This window comes from Lissotriton vulgaris, chromosome 9, assembly GCF_964263255.1.
Source record: "Lissotriton vulgaris chromosome 9, aLisVul1.2, whole genome shotgun sequence".
Lineage (NCBI taxonomy): Eukaryota > Metazoa > Chordata > Amphibia > Caudata > Salamandridae > Lissotriton > Lissotriton vulgaris.
The window spans coordinates 534,439,385-534,456,680 of NC_141697.1; positions in this window are offsets into that span (position 1 = coordinate 534,439,385).

Genomic DNA, 17,296 nt, shown 5'->3' on the forward strand with positions numbered 1-17,296 from the left:
ATACAGGACACATAATCATATGATCATTGCATTGACAGAATTTTGTTTGAAAAATAATATCTTTCTGTTCTCAGGCCAATTATACTTGCAACTACAGGGAACCGCGATGGGCACGTGCTTCGCCCCCAGTTACGCAAATCTTTTTGTGGGCTGGTGGGAGGAGCACGTGGCCTGGGCGGGGACAAATGAGAAGTGGGTGGACAAAATCTCACTGTGGACCCGCTACATTGATGACCTCTTCATTGTGTGGCGGGGATCGCAGGATGAGGCAGAAGAATATATCAGGGACCTCAATGAGAATAACCTCAATTTGAGATTTACCAGCAGCATAAGTAAAGAGGAGGTCTTCTACTTAGATCTGAGGGTCTACATACAGGACAATAAGATACAAACAGCACTGTACAGAAAGCCGACTGCAGGCAACACAGTCTTACACGCCGGCAGCTGTCACCCACGATGTGTAGTGAACAACATTCCGCTGGGGGAGTTTCTGCGCATTAAGCGGAACTGCTCCACGGAGAAAGAGTACATAAAGGCAAAAAAAGAGTCCAGAAAGAGATTTGAGAAGAGGGGCTACTTCAAAGGGGTCCTAGATGAGGCAGAGAAGAGAAGTGACGCACGACCAAGGAATGAACTACTGATAGACAAAGTCAAGAAAGTAGACATGTCATTGAGATTGATAACGAACTTCAATGACAAGTCATCTGAGTTGTTCCAAATCCTACGCAGGAATTGGAATATACTCAAATCCGACGGCATAGTGGGGAAGTCACTATCGGATTACCCGATGGTAACATACCGTAGAAGTCACTCACTGAAAGATCATCTAGTAAACAGCCACCATGAAAGCAAGAGAAAGAAGAAAGCCCCAAGCATTGGGTTTTTACCCATGTATGAAATGCAAGGCCTGTAGGAATTCCCACAAGGTTAAGGAGTACGAGGTACCAGGAAGGGGACAGAAAAAACAAATTTCAAAACTATTAAACTGCAACTCAGAGTTCACAGTTTACTGTTTGGTGTGTCCATGCGGAAAAAAATATGTGGGCAGTACCATAAAACAGACAAAGTTGAGAATACTCGAACATATGAGGGCCATCAATCTGAAAGACCAGACCTACCCAGTGGCTCGGCATTATGAAAAAGAACATCAAAGCAACAATAATTTGTTATCCTTTTTCATATTAGACCAACTGGTGAGAACAGAGAGAGGAGGGGACTGGGTCAAAAAATTAAGAACGCTTGAGTCCCGTTACATCATAATGCTCCAGACAAAAAATCCGATAGGCCTGAATAATGAAGAGGAGATGTGGGTACATCTATAGTCATCATTATAACTAAAGCAGTAAACTGAGCCGATCTCCCCGCACTGTGTATCTCCTTTACCCCTTGATCATATTGTTACTTATGAAACTGTACTTATGCTGCTTCTCCCTTCCCATGATTGTGTATCCTTTCAGTAAATGGTGATGATGAATAAGCCCATTCAGGGCGTAATGACAGGTACTGACAGGATACCTCGAGGCACGTTTTATGAGTGTGAATTGAGTCCAATGTACTCTGATGTAAGAGTCCGTCGGTAAAGCCCATTCAGGGCTGAATACATGATGTTCCATTGCTAGGCAACGGATTCAAAAAAAGAGTTAGTAAATGTAAAATGCGGAAAATACCAATACATGGTTAAATAATATGGTAAATTGATATGAATCGAATATACCGCATATTGATTAGCTAAAATGCCTATACAATGAGGTAAAGCCAAAATCGAAATAAGAGTTTGTAAAAGCCGATTTGAACACTCCAAGATGGCTGCCAAAAGTGAATGAACTTATGTGCCTCTTTTATGTTTATTTTTAACATGTGATGTGTTGAGTGAAACTTTATTTAAATGAAAAAAATGTCTCTGTTAGCCAGCACTGACGAAGGCGGCAACGCCAAAACGCGGTTGTTTGTTGACTGAAGTGTACGCGCTAAAAATAAACCAAGCGCAGAGACCGATAAATCTGGCTGGAGTGTCCTTATTTGCGGAACAGTTCGCGGATTGAACTGTGGGTTGGAGAGATATATATATATATATATATATATATATATATAAATGTATATATGTTTTAAAATTATTACATTTTTTTAAGTTACATTAATTATTTATTAATTGTAAGTTTATTTAAGTATTTTAAGTATGTTTAAATTAATTACATTTATTATTATATTACTTTTAAATTACTTTTAAGATATTTAAAAAATTCAATATTTGGACTGTCTATATTTTTTCCTATCGATATTTTCAAGTCGATATTTTTGTACTTACCTGTTTGTAGATGGGAAGTCGATATTCTGGCATTCTATATTTTTACCTCGATATTTAGGCAAGCCGATATTTTGACTGTCGATATTCTGTCAGTGATCCCTTCACATTAATGCTATTTCAGCTAAAAATATTTTGTGCCAACAAGTCCATTCAAAACAAAATCTCAATTTACCTCAGAAGGTATTGAACACTAACCTTTTACTTTCTGAAATGTAATAAATGGTGACTCTTTTGACTTGTAGGCAATATGTGTAATTTTCCCCTGGACGTTTTGGGAAATATATGCGCAAATATGCAAGGTTTTCAAAAAGTTTGAGGCCTGTATCTTGCATGAATTTTCAAAGGGACAGTATATTTTGAATTGGGAAGTTACTCGAGATATTAGAAGGAGAATAATATCAGCAGAAAATGCCCATCTATGTCACATTTCCTTCTAATACCTATCTTTCACAGGAAAACATCAGGTAAAAATTCCATATCATGAGGAATGGTGAAAATCTCTCACTTCGAGCTTAACATGACATTTAGTGATAATGATAGAGGTTATGGCTTTATAATTCAAATTATAAACTGACCTAAATTTGAATATTAGCTTTATTTTACAAATGTGCCACTCAAAGCCCACGTTCAGAATGGAAAATCATACAATTATTTTAAATAAATACTAGAGCACGGAAAGCAATTCTTGTTTCTCTATTATCCTAGCTTGATGTACTTTATATGGGAATAGATAGCTTTCATTTTACAGTGAATTTATCACTTTAATTCCCATTAATCCTTACCTAAGTCTAGGTCCTGAGTGTTAGATATTATCCATTAACCTGAAGAGGTAGCTCAGTGAGTTATTTGCTCACTCATGACTGACTATACAACCTGCCGGTCACATGTTCAAATCCTAGAAAAGCTGCCTTAGATTTTTATGCGTTTGTGGTCAATATTCTAAATGTCAATGCATTACAAAATAATAAAATCTGGTTTGCAGTGATACAAAAAGGTTGTATCAACTGCTGTATACAACAAATTAAGATTAGGCTTGCAATGTAAATAACCAGGCCTAAGCACAATAGAAGGCGAAAACATCCTTTACTACGCAGCAAGAAGTATGCACTACTATTAGAACGTGGGCAATACTACGAAGGCGTCGTTACTATGTGTTCCATTATCACACATTCCATTACCACGCAAGTCGTTACAATGACTTTCATTAGAGAACGTGTTGATAGATCGCGTAGGTCAACCGACTATAAATTTACCATACTCACCTGGGCCCATAATCAATAACACATTTTCCTAATCAGGTAACCTAATCGCTGACTACCAGATATTTTATTCCACTAGGTCCTATACCATTGACTTACCAATTCTCGTCACTGGTACCTATAACCTATTGGATCAGGGCGTTAGCATAAAAGACAGTTCAATAAACAAGTAACATTTGCACTCATATAATAACCACCGACTCGGGAAGTTTTAAACTCTTTATCTAAATTTCATCAAAGTTCATGATCCACAGATTTGAAAGCAATAAGACTATCAATAATCAAAATCAGAAATATTGTATAAAAATGCAAAAGATATATTATGCCAATCATTTAGCAAAAGTATAACGGGAAGGTAAGAACAAGGAACATGCTATTTGATTAAACAGACTTTGCACAATTCTCTAATGGTAGGAAAAAGAATGAAAATACTAAATAACACAGCTTTACGCAATTGTCAAAGGGTAAGTAAAAGAGGGAACATAATACACAACGATGAAACCAAATTGACCATATAACTAAAGGGAAGTTAAAAATGGAACACACTATTAAATCAAATAACCATGTTTGATTACTTTAATGGGAGGGTAAAGAAAAAGAAACATCTATGCAATCATGAAAAGCATTTTAGCATTCAACTACAAGGAGGGTAAGAAAGTGGAACACGCTATTAAACAGCAAAAACATGAATTTATCATTTATTCAAGGGAGGGTAAGAAAAAGGAACCTATGCAAATAAACTTTAGCAAATTTAGAGAGGGTTAAGAAAAGGACGCAAATTATGCTGACAATTACCCACACAGATTTATATTTACCTAGAATGGTGTGAAGACCAACCCTGGCCACGGGTCAGTTGAAAGGACAAAAGAACCCCAAAGGTTGCAGTGCCAGTAGGCCAGCAGGTGCAGATCAGAATCAGGACAGGAAAACCCAGATTTGGATCAGGACCGGACCACCAAAGGTTAAGCAGCACCCGCAGTTTAGTTGCAACGCCTGCGCTACTCCCTCTCTGCAGCTAACAGTCAGAACCCCGATTGGGTTATCAAATTCACCGACAAAGTGTTTCGCCAGCACCTCAGCTTCCCAGAACCCCGATTGGGTCAACAAATCTTCTGACAGAGTGCTCCGCAGCCCTCTGCTCTTAATCACCTATTGAGTGCATTGGGTCAGTGACAGGTCAGCTATTCAGACAAGTCGGACAAATTAACTAGCTAAGCCTACTCTAGTTATACTATTCTTCAGGGCAGGGTACACCCCCCAATGTTGCAAGTGTAAGGATCCCCAATTTTGATTGGACAGGAAAGGAGGACAGTTCATCACACTACCTAAATTCTGTTACTTCAGTGTTGAATATTAATTTTTCGTTCCCGTCCCATCAAATTTACTTTCACATGACATATTCCTACCACCTAACAATGGTTGTTCTATTGACAAATACATTGTATACAATTTAGTCTTCTTCTAGCAGGGTCAGAAGTCAGCTTTCCAGGCGCATCTTGGCTGTGACTGTCTTTTGGCTCAATTTCAATGATAGCAAGTTCAGTTTCTGGCCAGTCTGGGCCATGCGCAGAAAGACTTTCAAAATGGAGTAAGAGCACCTCCCAGGCCCAAAGAATACGATACATGAAAGTAGAAGAGAAACAGTTTTAGAACACAAAATAAATGAATACACTGTATACCATGTTTTTCTACTCTATACCCATTACTTTATAATAAACTATAGCATTAGGATTAGGCAGAACGAACAGCTTAGCAAAAGCAGCAGTGCAAGCTTCTCGCATGTGAGAACACAGAGCAGCCATATCAGCACTAGTGCGCAGATGCGACAGATTCCCTCCAGAATAAAACTATGTCATGTCACGTGGGTATGACAGACGCATGCGCAGTAGAAACATTCGCATAGCCGCAGCCATCTTAAATGCAAGCGTATTATGGTTAGTAAAACACATAAGCAAGCTTCACTCGGACACCCAAATGTAAATGTAAAAATGTAATATTAGTAAAACAAACATGTTGGTTACATAATTAGCGTTATTCGAGGTTCAAGAATACGAGCAAGTCGCTTCTCGTGCGAATCCTTGCTCCATAAGTGTTGTTGGATTTTGCATCCACCACCTTCCCTACAGTTGCACAGACTGGAGTTGGAGTAGTAATTTATACTGTTCCAAAGTCCAGCGCTTCCCTAGGGCAAGTCTTTGTAACATGTAGTAACACTTTCATTATATTACCCGCATTGTAATGGCATGGGATGTAAAAGCATGTGTGATTGTGTCATACATCCTAGAAGGCTGTTGGCATGATGAAAGAAATGCTCTATGCTATCGCAGACAAGTAGAACTGGCAATCTTGACTCCCACATAGTCCTGATATTGCTCATACACCTCTATTAGAAACCTAATTGACTCACACACTACAGGGACTCAGAATTAACTACTTGAGTATTCTGATTTAATTTGTTCTAGAATGGAAATATCTCAAATTAGCAACTAGCCTAAACAAATAGGAATGCTTGTTTTTATAAACACAGAGTTCTGGTCAGGTTGAAATTCTGTAGCCATGGCAGCAGCTGGACTCTTGCACTGCAGTATCATCAGGGAACCCTCATGCAGGCATTGTTGTGTCATGGGTCAGTCCTCTAGAATGTGGTGTCTTTGGCCATCTCATAGCTGGGAGAGGTTTTAGCGGAGAAGGAGTTGGAGCTTTAGTTGGAGTCTATTTTTTCTTATATACTGTGTGCTGCATTAAATGGAGAAAAACAAGGTAAGAACACTTCCCAAAACTGAACAAAAAAATGTAGCAATTATCTAGCTTTTAAGTGATTGTCAATACTGTCTCTAAAGTCTGCTCTCAACCTACATTTCAGTCAACAATCAACAACTGCCTACCACTACTCTTTCTTCTTAATTTAAGGAGCAGTGAATTACAGAATACTTCTAAGGCAGATCAACAATTTTTTTTTCTTGTGCAGTATTTAGAGCCATTTGAAATCTGAGGATTATTACACTGTGTCTAAAACCTGCAGGAAGCAAAACATGTGCATAAATGGGCACTGGAGTATTGAACAGCCATGTCTCCAAATTAAATAGCTTGCTATACATGTATATTTTATTGACCTTAATGGAATAGCATTATAAGACTTAAAATAGTTACATCAGGTGATGGCTCACACTCCCAAACGGAATGACGCAGCGGGTTGTATTTCCTTAGATTTACGCCAGGCCTTCGACTCCATACAGTGGGAATATATGTTCTATGCCCTGGCCAGTAACGGGATCCCTGCGGAATACATCAAATGGGTGTCACTGTTGTATACAAACCCTACTGCACGGGCGAGAACGGATAGGCATATTTCAAGGCAATATATGGTGGCAAGGGGCACCAGACAGGGATGCCCACTGTCGCCTTTACTGTTTATTTTGGCATTAGAACCCCTGTTACTGACACTGCGCACAACTGCGGGGTATAGTGGAATACTACTGGGCCCCACCACACATACTGTATCTGCATAAGCAGACGATTTAGTACTGTATTTTAGGGACCTGGATGCTAGTTGTGAACCTGTGCCCTCGGTTTTTGCCACATTTCAAAAGTTATCTGGATTATCAATAATTGAAGACAAATCCTATGCCTATTATTTTAAGGATGCAACATGTACTGGTGCACTAGTCTTTGGAGACTGGTCGTTCCAGATAGCGCCTGACATCTTCAAATACCTGGAGATCAATATATACAGGGACACGGAAGATCTCCTGGAGTGTAACCTGGGGAGGGCTATTACTTTGCTGCAATCTTAAATAAAGTTCTGGGTCACCTTGCCTTTCTCTGTGGCAGGGAAGGTAGAAATTACCAAGATGGTGGTGCTCCCCAGGCTGTTGTATTTCTTCACCAATTTGCCTGTAATGGTACAGTTTAAGACGTTCACAACGCTCTCCTCTATGCTTATTGAATTAATATGGGGTAAGGGCAGATGGCGTATAGGGCTTGCAAAGTTGTATCTAGATACTAAACAGGGAGCATTGGGATTCCCCGACCTGAAAGCTTACTGTTACACAAATCAATTGCAGTGGCTGGTGTACTGGGTGGCGGGGCGAAACTTGCAAGAAATAGACATGAGACACTCAGAATGGCGAGGGGGCACAATACATACACTTATGCTGCCTAACAGCAGGATACCATCGTCAGCCCCACACCTTCTGAAAATTGCATTACTCTACTGGAGACATTCCGTTTGTTACACCACGGAGGCGACCCCGTATGCCCCCACTATGCCCCTGCTGGGGATCCCAACACGGATGGGCAGAATCACTAGGAGGCTAATGGAGGAGGTGTGGGCGGGTGAGGTGTTAATGCTGCCTGCGGTTTCTCTCCACAGCGCGGGGACACGCCGGGATGGCGTAACCAGGCGCTTATAAGCCACTTTATTATTATTATTATTATTATTAATAGGAGCGTGGGAAGAAGTGGGAGTAACTACAGTGGGCAATTTCTTCAAAGAGGGTACTATGATGCCACATGATGGGTTTACGCGGGAACATGGAGCACCAGACACTCTGTTCTTTCTGAATGTAAGCCTTTCTCACTACATCAGCACTACTTGGGCAACTGAGGGGGTGGAACCAGCTACACATGCGCTGATCACAATGCAGCATTTGATGGGCAATGGCAGACACCTTACCAGATGGTTATACGAAGGCATTCGCACGGTGGCTGCAGTGTCCCTCCGGACCTTACGTGATAAGTGGGAAACGGATATGGGTCGGGCATTTAGTGACAAGGAGTGGAGTGTATTGGTGGAATACGTTGTGGTAAAGGAAGATGCACAGTCTAACTGTGTATGTTAGATAATCCTTTATTGTAGATTCCTTCTAGGATAAGTAAGTAGGAGAAGATAGTAAGTATACGTAAAACCCCACCAGGAGCAAGCTCCAAGCAGCTCAGCCTGAGTTTACCAACTGACACTGTGAGCCAGAGAGACACCCAGACATTCTATGATGACATGGTACATTCTATCCAGTGGAGAACAGTAGAGAAGTAATTTACTACACATCCTCCTTCCTTAGGGAATGACAGCAGAAATAGAGAGAAAGATAAGTAAGATACCTCCAATACAACATTTACATAAAAATAAAATAATGAGATACACAAATCTAATTATGTACTACACGAGGTATCAGAAATATCGTCACAGAAATATCACTAGCACAAACGAAAATACGATAAGATGCTAGACATTAGTACTACACGCCCCATCCCCCTCCCTTAGGGAAATAAAACGTGGTTTAGATGAAAAAAAAACAAAGCAACAAAGAAGGGTGGTCATGCCCACAACCTCCCCAAACATGGATACACCACAGGGTAGGCACCCTGGTAAACAAAGGTGGGTGTAGACACAGACCCTTAGGAGAACACAACATACCCAAACAAAGGTCCCCTAAGTAGGATAAACTTAGAAGGGTACACAACAGGATACTCAATCTGGAAACTGATATGGGGCATTGACTACCCACAAACAACACAACCTCCTTTAAGTGGAATAAAATAGAGAACAGCGCAGGGTACTAACCCTTGAAAATAACACAACCTCCCCTGATAAGGGTACACCACAGGGTACAACCCTGATAAGGGCATAAACTACCCACAAACAACACACCCTCACCTAAGTAAAATAAACCTAGAAGGGTACACAGCAGGATACTCACCATGGGAACTGATGAGGGGCATTGACTACCCACAAACAACACAACCTCCTTTAAGTGGAGTAAAATAGGGAACAGCACAGGGTACTAACCCTTGAAAATAACACAGCCTCCCCTGATAAGGGTACACCATAGGGTACACACCCCGGGCACAACACAAACCTCCCCATGGCAAGATACTCACCATAGAGTAATACATGTACACCACATGGGGCATTGACTACCCACAAACATCACCGCCTCCCCAAAGTAGGGTACACCACAGTATACTCACCATGTGAAAAGATATGGGGCATTGACTACCAACAAACACCACCACCTCCCCAAAGTAGGGTACACCACAGGATACTGACCATGTGAAAAGATATGGGTATTGACACACAAACCTCCCCATGGCAAGATATTCACCATAGAGTAATACATGTACGCCACATGGGGGATTGACTACCCACAAACACCACCACCTCCCCAAAGTAGGGTACACCACAGGATACTCACCATGTGAAAAGAAATGGGGTATTGGCTACCCACAAACACCACCACCTCCCCAAAGGAGGGATAGAATAATACATGTACACCACATGGTTACTGACCGTGGAAAACTACACAACCTCCCCTGAGTAGGGTACACCACAAAATACTCACACTGTGAAAAGGTATGGGGCATTGACTACCCACAAACACCACCACCTCACCAAAGAAATGGATACACTCTTACACAAAGGGATAATTAATGTAGATAAACAAACAAAGATAAAGGTCTTGAACACCGGTGAGTGGTCTCTCTCCCGAAGTCGTCCCTCTAGGAAGGTTGTCCCCTACTATGATGGACAAGTCATCGCAACCATTGTCAAAAGCATTGTGACCTGCAGCAGGCAAACCAGCCCAGCCTCATAAGTAACTCTGAAACTGTCATTGTGTTCCTGGTGCTGATCTAGTAAAGACTTTGCTTGTGTTATATCGTTATCCCTGAGTGTAGGCACCACGCATTTGAGGTAGCAAGAATCTAAAACTTTTGTCTTGGTTCAAGGACCTTACTATATATTTTTTTTTTGTGTGGTTATGATACCGTAGTCCTGGTTCCTCTCAGAATCTCTCTGTCCCGAATCTCCGTCGTGAATCTGGGACCTTAATCTTCGTACTTCTGGAAACCCCTCTGTCACAATTTTTCCTCGTGGTTCTGGGACTTTAGACCTTCGTCATAAATCTACTGGGAACCTTTTGTCTTGGTTCAAGGACCTTACTATATTTTCTTTTTTTTAAGTTTTGGAATCGGCAGACTCTCTGCCACAATTCTATACTTTCTCAGCCCTGGACACTCTGTCCTGGTTCTGGACTCTTCTTTGCTCACTGTCCCAGTTCAGAACTCTCTGTTCCAGTTTTGGGGTCTCTAGACTCCCTGCCACTGTTCTGGACTCTCTGTCATGCTTCTCTGTGCCAGTATTGTTAATCGTCCTTAACTGTGCTTGTGAGTGGTGCGTAAACAAAAGAAATGTATTAGTTTCCAGAACCTTACCATATTATAATTTTAAGGAAGCATTTTTTATGTCTTGCATGTCAAGGAGATTGTAGATTTCTCTTATTTCTTGTTGAATTGACTTGTTCTTAATGCATACAGAGAAGTCCAGTCTCCAACACTAACTATGACGCAGCTGTCCTGGTCGGATTTTATTGCCAAGATGTGATCTGGATGCAGACCAGGTGCAAAGTGCACACTTAGCGCCCCTGACACTCAAGTTTATTATGTTTATATTCAGCAGATTTTATGTCGAGCAAAGTTGGCGGCATTACTTCCTCTGCAATATGGAACTGAAAGGATGCACTTTGTTTGGTGTCTCTGGCTAGTACAACAGAATGGACTTTGCTTACTTTCCCTTCGAAATTCTACAATGCGCAGACAGCATCCTCACAGAGAAAAGCACAAGTCTCTTTAATGCATACACTCGCTTACCTTAACATCAGAGACGTATCTGCCATGCTGAAATCTTGTTTGACAAATTATTTTAATGACTCTGCAATAATGTGGAAGAGACTACACAAAATATGCCCACTTTACATCATGCATGATGATGTACTAAAAGTACTTCTTCGGCTACACGCTAATTCGCTTGACAGACTCTGGATTATGGCGCTGGTAACCAGGCAACACTGAGAGACACTGGAGATCACGGCGTGACTTATGACACACACATCGGACAAGCAGAGCAGAACAGGATTTCTCACCTGCGTCTTTGTGGAAACGTCTCCTGACATTAGACAGGCAACCCCTCATGAAGAAGTATGGAAGTCATCTAGATTGGATTTTTTCCTAGTTTTTTAGGTTTCGCCTCGTCGCAAGCTGCGCACTGCGCAGCTTTTCGGCGCAGGCAAAATCTAATGTTACAACAGTGTGGCCTTCGTTCCGCCTCTCTCTTCCATTGGCTAGCTCCATAAATGGAGGCTAGCCATTGGAAGAGAGAACTGTCCGTCATTTCCCGAGGCGATTGGTGGGCGTTCCGCCGATTCTTTCCCTCTCCGCAACGTCATGAAGACGTGGCCACTGTGGACGTGTACTTTTTTTTTTTCCCCGATGTTTGTGTTCATTGTTCGTCTTGTTCCCTGTCCCGCTGGCTGTTTCCTGACCCCCTCCCGCTGTCCGTGTGCCTGCCCGCCCCCTCGTGCTGTCCGTGCCCGCTTTACGAATACAAGTTGTTGAATGTCGCTCACACGCTGTCCAGTACCTGCGTGTGGTACAATCCCCACCTGTTCAGAAGCCTGTATCACTTACCACAGTCAGTCAGTGAGAGCTTTCCTCGGTCTGTGAGTGTGGGTGCTCACCCTGGCTTGGCCGGCTCTCCTCCTGCGCCCCTGGCTCAGCCCTCACCCTTCACTGAGCACCCCTAGAGTTGAGGCGCGCTCCACTACCTCCAACAGCTGCCGCTCACTCTGCGCCGGTCAGTCCTGTCCCAGGTAAGGCTGCAAGTGTGGCACTAGTGAGTGTACTCACTACGGCAGTTATTAGTGCTCAGTTCCGGCCCCCACACATACTTTTGAAGTTCTCCCAAACGCCAGCCCGAAGTTGAGGTGCGCCGTGCACTTACCTCAGCGGCCGTCAGTGCGCTCCGCTCCCGGGCTGAGGTCTCTCCCTTCCAAGCGGGGGCTCTGCTGCTCGCCGCACACTCTGGAGCCAGAGGAATAAGTAGCATCCCTCCCCTCCCCGCCCCTCTCCTGTGCCACAGCGCCCACCCTCGAGTAGCTCTCCGTCAGGAGGCGAGGGAGCTATGCGCGACCAGCAGCTCGCAGACAGACTGAGGAGGGCTGTTTGCCTGAGGAGCGCTTTACCCTGGCCCACCCCCTGACGTCCAGCGCAGGATGCCCGTGGATGTGGGGCCAGCCTTCATTAGGGGCAGAGCTCTGCTGTCACAGCCATATATCTCTCATAGAGGCAGGAGTACGGATGCCATTAGACACTTTCGAACGGGGTATCTTCGACGTAATGCAAATTTATTTTTTTCGTCATTTATGTTAGAGATAAAAATGTGCACTTCTTTCATTTCTGTGCAGTGATCTTGTATACAAAGTGCAGCTAAATAATAAATGCACCCGTGCCCCTCCGGCCGCATGGCAATTAAAGGACTGCTGAGGGGGAGTGGGTACCAGGTCGCTGCTTTTATCAGACTTGTGGAGAAAGTAAGCAGGGGCTGCTCGAGTTTACGAGCGCTATTGACAGATTTAATTTACAGGAAGCGGATAACTTCAGGGAGCGCCTCGGAGCCGCCGGCGGGTAGAAGGGCCCCCTTCTCGTGTGCTTTATCACTACCCTCTCTCTTAATTTCTTTGCACCCTTTCACTTTTGTCCTGCTCTCGCTGTGTGCCTTTTCTCCCCCTTTAATGATGTGGGTCGTTTTCGTTTTAGCCTTCTCTTCCTGTCTTTCCTGGCCTCTCCCAATTCTCACTCGTTATGTTCTGCTTCTCTTCCTGTCTTTCCTGGCCTCACCCAAGTCTCACTCGTTATGTTCTGCTTCTCTTCCTGTCTTTCCTGGCCTCTCCCAAGTCTCACTGGTAATGTTCTGCTTCTTTTTCCCCGCCCTCTCTTTCACTGACCCTCTTTCACACTTAATGACACGCATCTCTCCCTCTTTCTTATTCCTGATTCCCTCTCATGGCCATTATTTCACAGGAAAGTTCGTGCCGCATATCTTCTTAACTGCTCACCCTTTGTTACCAGTCTAGAACAAAGCCGCCTGGAGAAGAATCAACACCGCTGTGTAATGCACAATAATTCCAAAGTAAAATACCGAGGCATCGGTCAGCACCTCGCCCCACAACACCCGCTGCAACAGGTTGTAACACCAAACTTGTAGCTTGCACTTCTGTTTTGATGCTGTTTAGCAGAAGCCCTGCTACTGTGAATTCATGGATTGTTTCTTTCTCGTGTATTTTGATGCAGCAGCAGTAAACGAACCAGGCTCAGAGCTTCTGAAAACATTGCGCCCTTCTGTCCTAACGCCGCCTGATAGGATACGAAAAAGCAAACCGGTAACGTGATTAAAGGACGTAGTATATGATATGGTACTACCACTTTATTTATATTGATTGGAATACATTTATATGGTTATGATTGTGTTTGTGCTCATGTATGAATGTTCAATAAACACAAGTAAATATTTATGGCAGAGTAATGACAATGCATGCGATTTTACCTTGGACACAGTGCAGCTGTTGTTGTTCTGAATATGGTATTGGTATTTGCGTCCCAGTTTTTGCTTCTCAAAATCTGGCCACCAGACTTAGCTGTGTTCCAAGTTTATACCACTGTGTTCACCCTCATTCTTTCTCTATTCACGTCTCCTCTTTTTAATCTTCCCTGACCCTTTCTTCCTTCCCTCGCTTCAATCTTCATCCTGCCATTTCCTCTCTTCTTTTCCTCTACCATTACTTCCCAGGAAACTTTGCGCCTGTCTACCCTTCAGAGGACATTTATGAGTGCCTGTTAGCCATAAAGCACATTTCTTGTGCTTCATGCAAAACGATCAACCACCAACCAGCCCTTTGATAAAGCTCTTGTGAGCGTAGGTGCTTGTATTGCCCACATTTGGATAATTACATTACACATATATATATATATATATATATATATATATATATATATATATATATATATATATATATATATATATATATATACCTAAATTACTCAAAATCCACTGGAGCACATATATTGAGACCTAGCAAAGGCACATCGGGCTAACAGTCCCTACAATTTTGCCAAGTTTCGTGCAAATCCATTCAGCCGTTCGAGCTAAAAGTGAGGCCAACCGCCCTATGGAAATTAACATGGGAAAAACGTGTTTTGGGACCCCCCTTTTTTCTCAGCCCCCCCTTGATGAAACCTCCCCCAAATTGTCAGGGGCTGCTCAGAAACAAAATGTTCAATTTTCCTGAAAATTTCAGCCAATTCCGTCCACAAACGCCAAAGTTATTAGACATAGAATTTTCAAAATTCCCATAGAGAAAAAATCCTAACTATACATACCAACTGGCGGCCGCCAGTAGGTAATATATATATATATATATATATATATATATATATATATATATATATATATATATATATATATATATATATATATATATATATATATATATATATATATATATATATATGGCTCTGGGTGTGTGTGTGTGTGTGTGGCTCTGGGTGTGTGTGTGTGGCTCTGGGTGTGTGTGTGGGGTAGTAATTGCTGTCTGCTGAGCTCGTCCGTAGGGTACAATAGGTCTCATATTTGCGAGAGATTAAGCTAATGGCAATGTAAATGACAATGCCATTTATTTATCTGTTTTCAAAACCAACACATAAATACAAATTTTGTCATTTACAATGCCAATGGCTCTAACATTTCCAAAGGCGAAACCATTGTAAATGCTTGTTTTCCTTGAAATTACTGGCGGCTGATTTCTTGTTGTTTTAATTGCGGTTCTAATTAAGCTCAAAATGGCGGCACGCTTCTTGATGTGGCACCGTGTGGCTCACGGGACGCTGTGGCATGCAGGTGTCACTGGTCAGCTGTGAAGAACGTCATGCAGAATTCACCCTGCTTTCACGCGGCACTTAAGAGAACGGTGAGATGCGTGTGAAAGGATTTTGAATTTAAACAATGCGCTTCAATTTGCAATGTTGGGGGGGCCCACTTTATGAATCCAAAGTGGCAAAAAGAAATATGCTCACCACACGAAAATTACTCAGTCTCTGACCCCACACATATGTCCCAGTGCTCACCAAAGGAGGCTCTTCATGCCACCAAGCACCCGCACAGCTAGTTTCTCCAGGAAAGTTCTCGAGAACCGTTTGGTGCTGTCACTGTGTCTGTAAAAGCATCAACGCTAAAACACATTTACAAAGTGCTCAGTGTGTGTGATTTGTAAATGTAGCTTGCCTGAAAAGAAGGATACTGCTGCTCACTGCTAATGATGCCACTTTTCCTCAAGTCTATTTAACGCCGTCACTGACTCTGCACCACATCAAAAACACATATAAAAGGTGTTTGTTGACGGAAAGTAACACTAAGTCCTTCTTTTCCTTAAAATACACCACCGCCGTTGAAGTGCACAATCAGACCTTAATAAAGCCGCTGATGAAGTACACTGCCATATGCTGCCAGAAACACATCCCAACACTGGGCAGATCGGCAATTTACTGAGGATGCAGGCAAAGCATGCAGTAAGGTCACAACACTTCCAAGCGGATAGGGGCTTAAAAAAAGCATGAGAACACCACACGGTGGACACACCTGTTGCACCTATGAGATGCTTGTTGCTGGAGAGATTGTTCACTACCTCCAGGTGACCACAGACTCCTCAGTAATGAAAGGCAAACGCCCAGGGTGCAGGCTGTCCAGATGATGCAGGACACTGGTGGGGTTAGCTGAGGCGTTACCTTTTAGTTTCAATTGAAGTTTTAAAAGTCCTTAAAGCACAGCTTTCCAAACTTTTCATGTTGGTGACACACCTTTTTGCGAAAAAAAATTCAGTTTTACGGTAACGCGAGCGAGCGCAGCGAGCGACCCCGAACCACCTAAGGGGGGAGGTTCGCATGGTTAAATTGATGCACCGGTGGCACAAGGGACATGTAAATAGGCCCCTAACTGTGTACCACACAACCCCACACACACAACCCCCCACACACACAACCCTCCCCACACCCCCCACAACCCCCCAGACACATAACTCCACACACACAATCCACACACACACCCCCACACACACACCCCACACACACACCCCACACGCACACAACACCCAAAAACACAACACCCAAAACACAACACCCCACACACACAACCAAACACGCACAACTCCACATACACACAACCCCACACACAACCCCAAACACACACACACAACCCCACACACACACAACTCCACTCACACACAACCCCACCCATACACAACCACACATTCGATTATTATTTTTTTATATAGCGCATACTCGATTCGAAGGTGTCAGAGTGCTTTACACAAGCACCAGTTGCGTTAAATTAATTTTAGGCACCGGGAGAGTAGGTGATTTGCCCAAAATCAATGAAAGAAAAGTAAAAAAATACAATGTTTAAAGACACTGATGACGGAATTAAACATATGAATTATGCTTAGATCTAGCACATTTTACAAACACTGATTTATAAAGTGCATAGCATACTCCGTCGCTCAGCTATGAGAAGGCACTGGACAATGTGCACAGATCATGAATCTGATTTCTTTCCTGATGTTCTAACTGACTGCATACATCACTGAGTCTAAACTGGATCACTGCCAGTTGAACAATCAAAGTCAAACAGAACAGATGAGCAAGAGTAGTGAAGTTGTGTCAGACGAGATTCAACATTGTGATGAACAGGGCAGCAGTGAAATTGAGGACGAGGCAAACGAATTAATAAACAAGCATTTACAATGCAATGGTCTCTGCATTATAAAAGGTAGAGCTATTGGCATTGCTTATGACTTTTTTTTATCATAAATAAATAGCATTGTCATTTACAATGCCAATAGCTTAATCG